Genomic DNA, 12,194 nt, shown 5'->3' with positions numbered 1-12,194 from the left:
AGAAGACTCGATGCTGTAATCGCTGAAGGCACTGTAGCTCAGTTGGTAGAGCATGGCGCTTGCAACGCCAGGGTTGTGGGTTTGTTTCCCACGGAGGGCCAGTATGAAAATGAAAATGTATGCACTCACTAACTCTAAGTCGCTCTGGATAAGAGCGTCTGCTAAATGACTAAAAATGTAAAAATGTAAATGTAATTCAACTTTGCCATGGTTTGCTTAGATAGATGAAGGTACCCTATGGCCTACATCTTATTTCAGATAGTCTACAGTAGCCTAGGCAAGATGTAGGCAAGATGTAAACTGAATGATTTAGCAGTTTGCTTAGTTGAAATTAACAGGCTCATTTATTCAATATGAATAGCTTGGCGATTTCAAGGTAAGAAGTTCTTGTGTTTCCCAATAGGCTACTGAGGATGGGGTCATCATTTCAATCACATAATTAAATATTAATAAGTATATGAACTCAATATGCTTGTCAACAACAACCAGTGTTTATTTTTTATTTATTTTTACCTGTAGTCTAATTTGACTGACTGTTGCCATCAATCTAATGCGTTCTAACAACTGATCGGCAATTGCGATAGAGCTTTGATAACTTCCAATTTATTTAACTAAACATGGCCATTAATAATTGCATAATAACACAAGGCTACAACAACAATACTATGAAGTTATAGGCTATTTATTCAATCCGTTTGCCAGCTCCAGCTAGGCTACACAAGTGACACAAATTAATTTGCAATGACTCCAGTGATATAGTCATTTCAACATATTTATTGTATCAAATGGTAGCCTACTGTAGCCTAAAATTGCATATAAATTAATAGGCTACTTGACACCGTTTTCGATAAGCAAAATCGACATTAGAATGGAGAGTAAACCACCTCCGAGCAAATTATCTAATGCGCTCTAGTAGTTTCCCAGTGTTTTGTTGTCGTTATTTCTTGATGCGCTCATCATTTATAGCACGATGGAAAAATACAGGTGTCTCCATAATGACAAGTTAAATAGCCTACCTACAACTGGTCAAACGTTCTCACGATTTGCGCGTGCTGCTCTTGCGCCTTTCACTCACTTGACTTGCCAATAGTGGACTAAACTGCCTGCTGCAGTAATCTCTGAACACACACACCCTTGTGCTAGCTAAGAAACTACTGTTAGCCACATTGTAGCCATTTGTATGTAGTTTTTGAGTCACTGTATTGTTATAGCAAATTATAAATGTTTTTTCTTGTTTGTTATTCATAAATATATGTGCCTTTATTATAGGTAAGTCAACCCTGTTTTCATGATTTCTGGTAGATCCCTAGAAAAAGCCTATGAGGTTTTGGAACCAGTTCGCTAACTAACTCGCTATCGCTTCTCACAACTTACCAAACATGGATTCACGCAAAACGGGCATTTTATGTTCGGTAAGGGGATTTTGGTATTTGGTATTTTATTAGGATCCCCATTAGCTGTTGCAAAAGCAGCAGGTACTCTTCCTGGGGTCCACACAAAACATGGAACATGACATAATACAGAACATTAATAGACAAGAACAACTCAAGGACAGAACCAAGTAGCTGGCAGAAACGGAAGCTGTTCATGGAGCAGGAGGGTTTTGACCACCACATTTTTTTTAGATTGGAGTGCAGTTGTGAGGCGCCTTTTGATTTGCACCCACCTCCCAATGATGAGTAGTCTCTTCGGCTTTGGCTCAAAGCATTGAACTTGAAGAAACCACCAAACCGACCCTATGTGTGTTCCTATCACTTCGTGGACATAAGGCTGACTGAAGAGCATCCTTTCCCTGAGAAGTGGCTGGGCTATGATGCTTTAGTACAGACCAGAAGGCGACATGTCTTCAGGACATCAACAAATACAGGTACTGTAGCTATTAGCTAGCTGCTACTCGCTAGCTATCCTCACAGATAGGGTGTCCTGAATCAGGCAGAACTGTTGCCTAGCTAACTGTTGCCTAGCTTACTCACTTAGCTTGCTAGCTTGGGGGCAGCCCATCTGATACAGGGTTGCTAGCTAACTAGTCTAGCTAGTTAGTCCCTACATTGTTAGCTATCCAACAACTTCTGTCTGACAATGTCTCCCCAATGCCAATTATTATCCCCATCATTGCTGGCATGCCACTGGTGATGCTCACGAAATGTCTAACTAGCTAAATTGTTAAATGTTCAAGTGTTTTCATTTTTTTTAACCTAACCATGACCAGTAGGCTGTCTGTGTATTTTATTTTGTTAAACTTGTGGTCTCTCTTATGTTTGTTTGACAGATGAAGACAACTGGTGATGCAGAGTCTGATCTGAGTGTGCCAATGCCACCGCAGCATAAAGATGCTGATACTCAATGGGAGGTTCCAGCACTGATCACAGCTACGTGTCAAGAGAACCAGTCAACAAGCCCACCTGCCACAAACAAACCCAATGTGGTGGTGCAGAGTCATTGACCCACACCATCCTGAAGAATGACACTAGCTCAGTGTTGTATACTGGCCTTCCTCTTAGTGTTTTCTTTGCCCATGTAGCATTTCTGCAGAAATTCTACACGCTAACTTCAAAATGCATAACACTGATAAAATACTGATAACCTTGATGAAGCTGAAGCTGAATCTACTCCAGGGTGAACTTGCTGAACTCTTTGCTGTGTCCCAGGGAGTAGTGAGCAGAATCCTTTCCTACTGGACTGACACAATGGAGGAGCACATGAGGATCTACATTCCATGATTACCGAGGGAGACAATCCAGAACACAATGCCTCAGTGCTTCAAAGAGAGGTTCCCCAACATCACTTGCATCATCGACTGCTCTGAAACCACTCTTCAGAAAGCACACAATATCGATTCCAGAGGTCATACAGCCACTATTATTGCAGCAATACTCTCAAGTATTTGGTTGCCATTGCTTGGCTGGACTATAGAACGAGTCAAAATTCACCCAAGGCTGAAAAACGGCAATAGAACGTTGGCTAAGCTGGAACACTAGCGCGAGCCCATAGCAAATTAATTGAATCGAACGTTCGCAGAGCCTATTTTGACTGGGATTATGCTTCGAATTCCATTTCGCCTAAATGGCACCAAAAAAGGTATACCTTTCATTTTACCACAACAATCTGTTCTTAGGACGAAACTGAAAAATAACAACTTGTGTAGAAAGTAAACATCCACACCTGGTGTCAACTGTGCTTATGTCTGCATAATGAGGAAAATGGCAACTTCTATTTCTTGTCTAGCGATCGATGACAACGGAGTACGCTGCCCAGCCTTACATAATTAGAAAGAGGAGAATGTCGTGATTAAAATGGTGTCCTACTTGAAAAAATCTAAATATACACATTGCGAGATATTAGGTGAAATATTCCAGCATGCCTCTCCATAGGAAAACAATGGGGGGAGCGCAGCGTTCCAAGGGCAGAAAGTATTTCGGGGCTAGCGTTTGACGATACCTGAGTACGTTGCCCAGCTTTACATAATTAGAAAGAATAGATTCTCATGATTAAAATGGTGCCCGACTTGAAAAAATGCCCTAAAATAAGGCCTGTTCTTTCGTGATTACTTCAAAACTACGGCAAGCAGCTGGGACAAATGGTAATATTATGAAACTGGGCTCCACGGCGGACGCAATGAACTAGTTATCAGAAAAAGTGTTGTTAAAAATTAAATGTGTCCAGCCTACCATTGCTCCATGTGGACTCATTATGTTCATTTCTCCAGCATATGGAGGCAGATGCAGTGACAAGTTCATCACCCAAAACTCTGGCTTCCGGGAATACCTTAGGCCTGGCGATTAAGTTATGGCAGACAGGGGCTTCACCATCCGAGATCTGCTGTATGAGAGGAAGGTAAACCTTGCCATACCAGCCTTCACTCAGAAAGGAGGCCAGCTGTGTGACGAGGATGTCACAAGCACGAGAAGGATAGCTAATGTGCGTATACATGTTGAGAGTTATCAGACGACACAAGGTGTTCAAAATCCTCTCCCAGACTGTTCCCATCAACCTGACACACAAAATGGACAAAGTCCTTAGAATCTGTGCAGCACTTGTTAACATGCAGGGTGAGATCATCCACGAGGATGCCGAGTGAGCAGTGAGAATGTTCATACATCTGAAATGTTACTTTATACACTATAATTTCATCCACATGATACTGTGTGTATGTATATATATGAATATAGTTTCCTGTTTAATCTGAATCATTTTAATGTTCCTACATTTTAAATGTACTGTAACTTTGCCTGTTCCTGATTACAGGCATCCACTAGGTGCTGCTATCATGCCTTCTTAAATCTATTTAAAATACATTTTCTTCAACACCAAAATGTCTCTAACAGACCAAGAGGGAAGACAACTGTTTATCAAGTGCCACACTGTTTTGTTCATTTGTGCCCTTAAAAACCAAACCCAGAATCAAACTGAAAACACATTTGAAACCCTTAGACATGCCTTCTCGTCCTTCATTTTAAAATGTTAAGTATCAAAGAAAATGTCAACAAAGTGGAATTTCATAGTGTTTTTATTAACACCATAATTTGCCAAGAGCAAGATGAGTTACGGTATGCTTAGATAAGTTCATGAAGTGCCATATGAGAAGAAAGAGCTACACAAGGTACAATAAAAAAAAAATTCATAAATCATAAGGAGTTATACTTAGGCATTAGATAAACATGTATGAAGAGAGCTGTACAAGGCAAGACATTAAAAAAACACCAAGAAGAATTATGCAAATATAATCAGGTAAATGTGCATATAAGAGAACTGTACAAGACAAAAAAAAAAACACAGATCAAGAGTTATGCTTAGATAATAAGGTAGAGCTGACAGCGAGCTTTACAAGGCACAAAATAAGAACTATTTAAAAACACAAAGTATTAGGCCCCGAGCCTAGATACCACATAAATGAACATATTTGAAGCACAGAGTTAGTCTGCCTGACTGGAACTCATATACTATCCTTGGCAGAATATCTCAAACCCTGTCTGCAGATGAAGAGGTACCAATCAATGTCCCAAGAGAATAAGGGTACATCCTTGTATACAATGGATTATACACTGAACAAAAATATAAACACAACATGTAAAGTGTTGGTCCCATGTTTCATGAGCTGAAATAAAAGATCACAGAAATGTTGCTGAGGAGTATTTGTTGGTGCTGTCATCTTCAGGACAGGAACACCGGTTTACTTAACGGAGGAATAAACACACATGTTCATCGTTGGTGTTTTAACCAGAACGGGGGAATGCACTTTCTATATTTTCACACATGCCCAGTTGTACATCTCTCATGGGGCATGACTGTACCAGTGTAAGAACACAATTTAATAACATATTCATCTATATTTTAACACCCCCAATTGTTCTTATACTGCACAAGTCATATTCAACCTAACTTTACCAACACATTTAGCTTATAGTTATACATCTCACAAATGTCAGTTTATATTCCAAAAATATAACCCAAGAATTTTTCATTTTTTAACTTCGTTACAGGTTTAGTCAAAACATCTGCAACCATGTCTGCCGTTGGACAGTATTCAATACTTATTTTACCATCACTGAGTGCAGATCGAATGAAATGATATCTGATGTCGACATGTTTACATCTCTGACGACATACTGGGTTCTTTGACAGAGCAATTGCACCTTGGTTATCTTCAAAGATTGTTACTGGTGCATATTGGCACTCACTATCCATCTCGCCCAATAACTGTACAAGGTACAAACTTTATTGTGTAGTAGCAGCCAGTGCCATGTACTCTGCTTCACATGTAGATAAAGCTACTGTTGGCTGCTTCTTAGACCTCCATGAAATAACAGGTCCACATTTAGTTAAACTAAAACAATACCCTGTTATGCTTTGTCTGTCACTTTGATCTGCTGCCCAAACAGCATCACTATATGCTACGAGGTTGAGTTTTTCCACCCCCTTTTTGTAACACAACTCCTGATTCATTGTCCCCTTCAAGTACCTCAACACATGTTTAGCTGTTATCCAGTGTTGCTCTTTTGGTTCTGATAGGTATTGTGACAGCTTGCTGACAATCCAACTGATATCCGGTCTTGTACATGTCATCACATATATCAAGCTGCCTACCACTTCACGATACCTTTTTGAATCAATAGGTTCACCATCACCATCAAAGTTTGTTTTTTGTTCACATGGTGTTGACCTTGTTTTACAGTCTGACATACCAAACCTTTCCAGTATCTTGGTTATGTACCGTGTTTGGTTCATCTTTATTTTCCCTTCACTTTGTGTAAGATCAATGCCTAGGAAATGTCTAAGCCTCTCAAGATCTTTCATCTTACATTTTTCACTTAACATTTCTTTTACACTTGTGAGTGAGTCACTATCACTAGCAGCGATAATTAGATCATTGACCCAAATTATCAAAATGATCCTTTCTGTTGCAGTTTGTTTGTTATAAACACAGTGATCAGCTGGATTCTGTGTAAAACCATTTTCACAAAGGTGATCATGCAACATTTTGTTCCAGTTCCTTCCTGACTGTTTCAGGCCGTACAGTGACTTGTTCAGTTTGCAGACTAGTTGCTCAACTGTATCTGACCTGACTTCAAAAACCTCTGGTTTCTCCATGTACACTTCACAGTCAATAGGAGCATGTAGATATGCTGTTTTGACATCCATCTGATGTAACTCTAAGTCATACTGAGCTGCTAGCTGCATCAAACAGCGTACTGATGTCATATTTGCAGTTGGAGAAAAAGTATCCTTATAGTCTATTCCTGTCACTTGACTATACCCCTTTGCAACATATCTTGCCTTGTATGTCTCAGTCTCATCTGAATTGTTTTTGACCGCATAGACCCACCTGCCCCCCACTGCATTTTTACCCTCTGGCAGTGTGGTCAATGTGAATGTATAATTTTCCCTAAAGGAATCCATCTCCTCCTTCATAGCAGTAGCCCAAATCTCTGATTTTGGTGAAATCATTGCTTCTTTGAAGGTTTGTGGTGCATTGCACATTACTCTGTAGCAGTAGTCAACACTAGGTCATCACACTTCACTTTACACTCATAGTCTTTTAAGTACTGGGGTTTCTTCCTCGCTCTATCTGGATAGCGTGGACTCTGACTATCTGAAGTCTCGATTTGCACATCTTGTGTCTCTTCGGAATTTTTTTTATTTTTATAATATGTTTATTATTTTCCAATAAAAATAAAGTAAAAGAGACAGCAATACAAACAATGACATTCATTGTACTGTTGGATGGGATGGCCAGTTTAGAGGACAAAACAAAAGTTAACTCACACATACACAAAATAAAACAAAATCCTATTAGGTGGTACGTGTATAAGAAGACAGCATATAGTCATTACAAGCAGTGTAGTTCAGCCAAAAATAAATATTGAGTGGAGTACAGCACAGAGTAGCAGCAGATCGTCAGCCCAGTTATGAAGCGGGACTAGACCATTTATCCAGTATCGGCTGCCATATTTTGTAAAACAATGGACTTCTATTGGAGGTGTTGTATCGAATCTTTTCCATATGGATTACATTCCCTAAATCCCGTAACCACATTTCAAAGGTAGGTACAGTCTCCAATTTCCAAAATTGCAATATGAGCCTTTTGGCTAATAGAGTACAAAGAGAGACAGCTTTCCCCTCCTGGTTATTCCCATCAACTGTACCAAACAGAGCGATCAATGGGTCTGGGGCTAGAACTCTATCAAAGGCCTTAGATAAGTAATCAAAAATGAGAGCCCAGTAAGCCTGTAATTTAGGGCATGTCCAGAATAAGTGGGACAACGTCCCCTCCTCCTGCTTGCACCTCTCACACAGTGGTGAGGTGTCCGGGAATATTTTATGCAGTTTTACTTTTGAGTAGTGTAACCTGTGTATCACCTTAAACTGTACAAGGTTGTGTCTGGCATTCACTGAACTGTGGTTTATATTCCTGAGAGCTTCTATCCAGTCCTCATTTGAGATTTCTGAACCAAGTTCTTGTTCCCAAGCCCTTTTAATGGTGTCTGTGGATACCTCTATGTGGGCCTGTAGCACATCATACAGTCTGGAGACCGACCCTTTTGAATGGGGTTTGACAAGGATCAAGCTATCTAATGTAGGACTATTTGGCTTCATGCCATACTGTGGGATGTGTGTCCTTAAGAAATTCCTGATTTGGAGGTATCTGAAAAAATGTGTTGTTGGCATGTTGAACTTTGCCTGTAGTTGTTGAAATGAAGCTAACTGACCATCTATGTATAGATTACCAATTGTTGTGAGCCCCTTCTCCCTCCACTGTGAAAACACCACATCATCCATTGCAGGGTGGAAAGCATGATTCCGGCTAATCGGGCTGTCTATGTACACAGTGGGTATGTTAAGAAAATCCCTAATCTGTTTCCAGATCCTAAGAGTATGACAAATGACTGGATTGGAGTCATAAGTGGCTTTTTTCACATATGATGGGCTATTAACAAGTGCAGGGAGTGAGGAACGTTGACAGGAGGCCTGCTCAATCAAAAGCCATGAAGGCATATCCTTCCGTCTCATCTCAGGTAAACTTTCCCTCCAGAAAGACACAATGTTCAGATTAGCAGCCCAATAATACAGTTTGAAGTGAGGAAGGCCAAAGCCCCCCTCTATCTTGTACTTGCATAAATGCTTCTTTGCAATTCTGGCTGCCTTGTTATCCCATAAAAATGGAGTTACTATTGAATCCAGTTTCTTAAAATAGCTTTGTGGTATGAAATTGGGTAGACATTGGAAGAGGTAAAGAAACCTGGGTAGGACAACCATTTTAATAGCGTTTATACGACCAACCAAGGAAATAGGCAGAGTTTTCCAGAAATCTATATTTTGTTTAAGCTGATATATTTTCATGTCCCAATTCACTTTCAATAGCTGGTCAAGGTCTCTTGTCACTACAATGCCAAGGCTTGTGAACTTGTCCCTCACTGTTCTAAGCGGGGTAGATTGCAGAAATTGCATATCCACAGGCCGTGATATTGGCATCATCTCACTTTTTTTGCCAGTTTATCTTGTAGCCAGAGAAGGAGCCGAATGTGTTTATCAAGTTAAGTAATGGTGGAATAGACGTTTTAGGCTTGGACAAAAACAAAAGAACATCGTCTGCATATAGGGAAATTTTGTGCTGTGTGTCTTTTATTTTAACAGAAGCTATATCGGCACATGCCCGAATGCGCGTAGCAAGGGGTTCCATGGCTATAGCGAAGAGAGCAGGCGAAATAGGGCACCCCTGTCGGCACCCCTTGAACAGGCGGAATGACTGCGACATTTCCTGATTGGTCACCACGGACGCCATTGGGTGTGCATAAATAATTCTTATCCAATTAATAAATTCCTTTCCAAATCCGAAATGCTCCAGAACCGACATCATATACTTCCACTCAATCTGATCAAACGCCTTCTCTGCATCAAGAGCTATTACCACTGCCTCAACTTTATGATCATGATACATTACGTTGAAAAGGCGTCTCAAATTGTAGTATATATGTCGGCCCGGGATAAAACCTGTCTGGTCAGGGTGTATGATGTCGGAAATATATTTTTTCAATCGGTTTGCCAATATCTTTGTCAACACCTTGTTTTCTATGGGGAGTAACGACACGGGGCGATACGACGACATCTCCATGGAATCTCTATCTTTTTTCAAGATCAGGGCTATTGTAGCCTCATACAGTGTTTGCGGGAGTTTGGTATTTTCTTTGGATTGTTGAAACATTCGCAGCATAAGTGGAGATAGACTAGCGCAGTACTTCTTATAGAATTCTATTACATATCCATCGGGCCCAGGGGCCTTGCTGTTTGGAAATTGTGCTATCGCTGTGTTAATTTCATCTAAGGTTATCCCTGCATCGAGTGCGGCAGCTGCCCCCCTGTCTAGTTTAGGAAGTTCACAATCAGCGAGAAAGCGTTCCATAGTTTGTGGATCAGTAGCATCGCATTTTGATTGGTATAGCTCTGAGTAAAACTGTGCAAAGCATTTATTAATGTCCTGCGGATCTGTTACTATTTTACCCTTCTTGTCTTTTATTTTGTGAATAGCTCTAGATGCTTGTACATGCCTTAGCTGTCTTGCTAATAATTTATGTGGTTTGTCCCCCAGTTCAAAATAACTTTGTTGCGTTCTAGCAAGTAAAGAGCCCACCCGTTTCGAAAGGATGGTATTGTATTCATACTTTAACTTTGTGATCTTCTCAAGGACTGTATACGAGGAATTTGTCCTAAAAACGTTCTCCTGTTCCCCTAACTCTCTTTCAATTTCTCTCAGCCTAGTATTGGCACGTTTCTTCCTCTCTGATGTATAAGAGATAATGTAACCTCTAATCACAGCCTTTAGAGATTCCCAAAGGGTGGAGTCGTCAACATCCCCCGTGTCGTTAGTACTGAGGAAAAAGGCAATCTGCTCCTCCAAATACTGACAAAAAGCCTCATCTTTCAACAGGTATGCGTCTAAGCGCCACGGTCGCCGACCTGTCGACATATTGTCGAGTTTCAGCACCATGGACAGAGGAGAGTGGTCCGTAATTAGAATGGGGTGATAGGTAACCGACTCAGCTGCTGAGATTAGTTTGGAGTCCAACAAAAAATAGTCAATTCTGGAATATGATTTATGAACTGATGAGAAGAAAGAATAATCCCTGTCTGTTGGGTGCGTCAGTCTCCAAATATCGACAATGTTAAGGTTTGTCATCAATGTATTTAGACAGACACTGGCATTTGATTGTTGAAGTGACCTTGATAGCTGTTTATCTAAAAGAGGGTCTAACGTACAGTTAAAGTCACCTCCAACAATAACACTTGTATCCGAGATATTTGGTATGGCCTTAAATACCCTTTGAAAAAATACTGGATCATCGAAGTTGGGTCCATATAAATTGACCAAGGTTATTGGTTTTGAATTCAGTGTACCAGCCACAATAATATACCGACCATTAGGATCTGAAATCGAGGTTGAGTAAACAAAAGGAATGTTTTTCCTTATCAGGATTGCTACCCCTCTCGCTTTTGCATCAAAGTTAGACTGGTATATCTGACCGATCCAGCCGACTCGTAGCTTGGCCTGCGCGGGGCGTTTAATATGAGTTTCTTGAAGAAGCACTATGTCAGCACCCAGTGATTTAAGATGAGAAAAAACCTTAGCTCGTTTCACGACATGCCCTAATCCATTACAGTTCCAGCTGACTATCTTTATTCCACCTGGTCTACTCTGTGCTCGGTCACTATGTGGCATTTCTTATTTTAAAGCAAATTGCTGCTGTCATACAAAACCCAGAAGAAAAACGTCCCGCCGTGCGGGAGCTTGTCATGCCACCTGTACTAATAAACGTGAACATAAAACACAGACCCCAACCCCCCTCCCGTCCCTTTACTGAGTGACTTCCCCAAACGAAGCACTCCTTGGCTAACACACAAACGTTAGGGTGTCTAGACATAAAGCTTGAACTAACTCGTCGTCTATAGATGCTCCGCATATAAACTAATATTAAATAACACTTAACTTAACTCTCATGTTAGGGGGTGAGTGGCGCTAAAACATGACATGCCAAACAATGCTATATTAGCCACAACATCTCACCTATCCTATAAGTCCCAATTTCTGATCTTCTGATCGAAAAGACATAGGCCGGAAATTCAATTCACACACATTCCTGGCCTGTATTTGGCCATTTAGCCTGCTGGCACAGCCGTTCTGTATCCTCAGCCGGGGAGCTTGCTTGTCAAGAACAGATCTGCCTCTTTTGCGTTGTCAAACGTACGTGTTGATCCCTCGACTGTCACCTTAAACCGGGCTGGGAAGAGGAATCCATATCGGATGTTGGCCGCCCTGCATTTGTTGCGTACCTCATCATACTCTTTCCGTTGGTTCCTCACCTCCAAGGTAAGATCTGGGTAGAAAGACACCCTGGCTCCGTTGTAGTTAAGGGGGAACTTTTGACTAGCCAGCTTGAGGATGAGATCCCTGGTGTGGGGATAGTGCAGCCTTACAATGAATGGCCTTGGTGGCCCGCCCTTGGCCGGCTTCGTTGCCTGTGCTCTGTGTGCGCGGTCGATCAGGATGGCCGTTTTGAAGTGTTCACTCCCCAGCAATGCCGGTATCAGCTCCGAGACAAATTCAGTGGGTTTCCCTTTCTCCGTGTCCTCCTGGATCCCACATATTCGGATGTTCTGGCGTCTTGAATGCGACTCGAGCATTTCCAGTCGGGCCTTCAGGG

The sequence above is a fragment of the Coregonus lavaretus genome, assembly GCF_964263955.1.
Source record: "Coregonus lavaretus genome assembly, chromosome: 12".
Classification (NCBI taxonomy): Eukaryota; Metazoa; Chordata; class Actinopteri; order Salmoniformes; family Salmonidae; genus Coregonus; species Coregonus lavaretus.
This window is presented reverse-complemented; position numbering follows the sequence as displayed.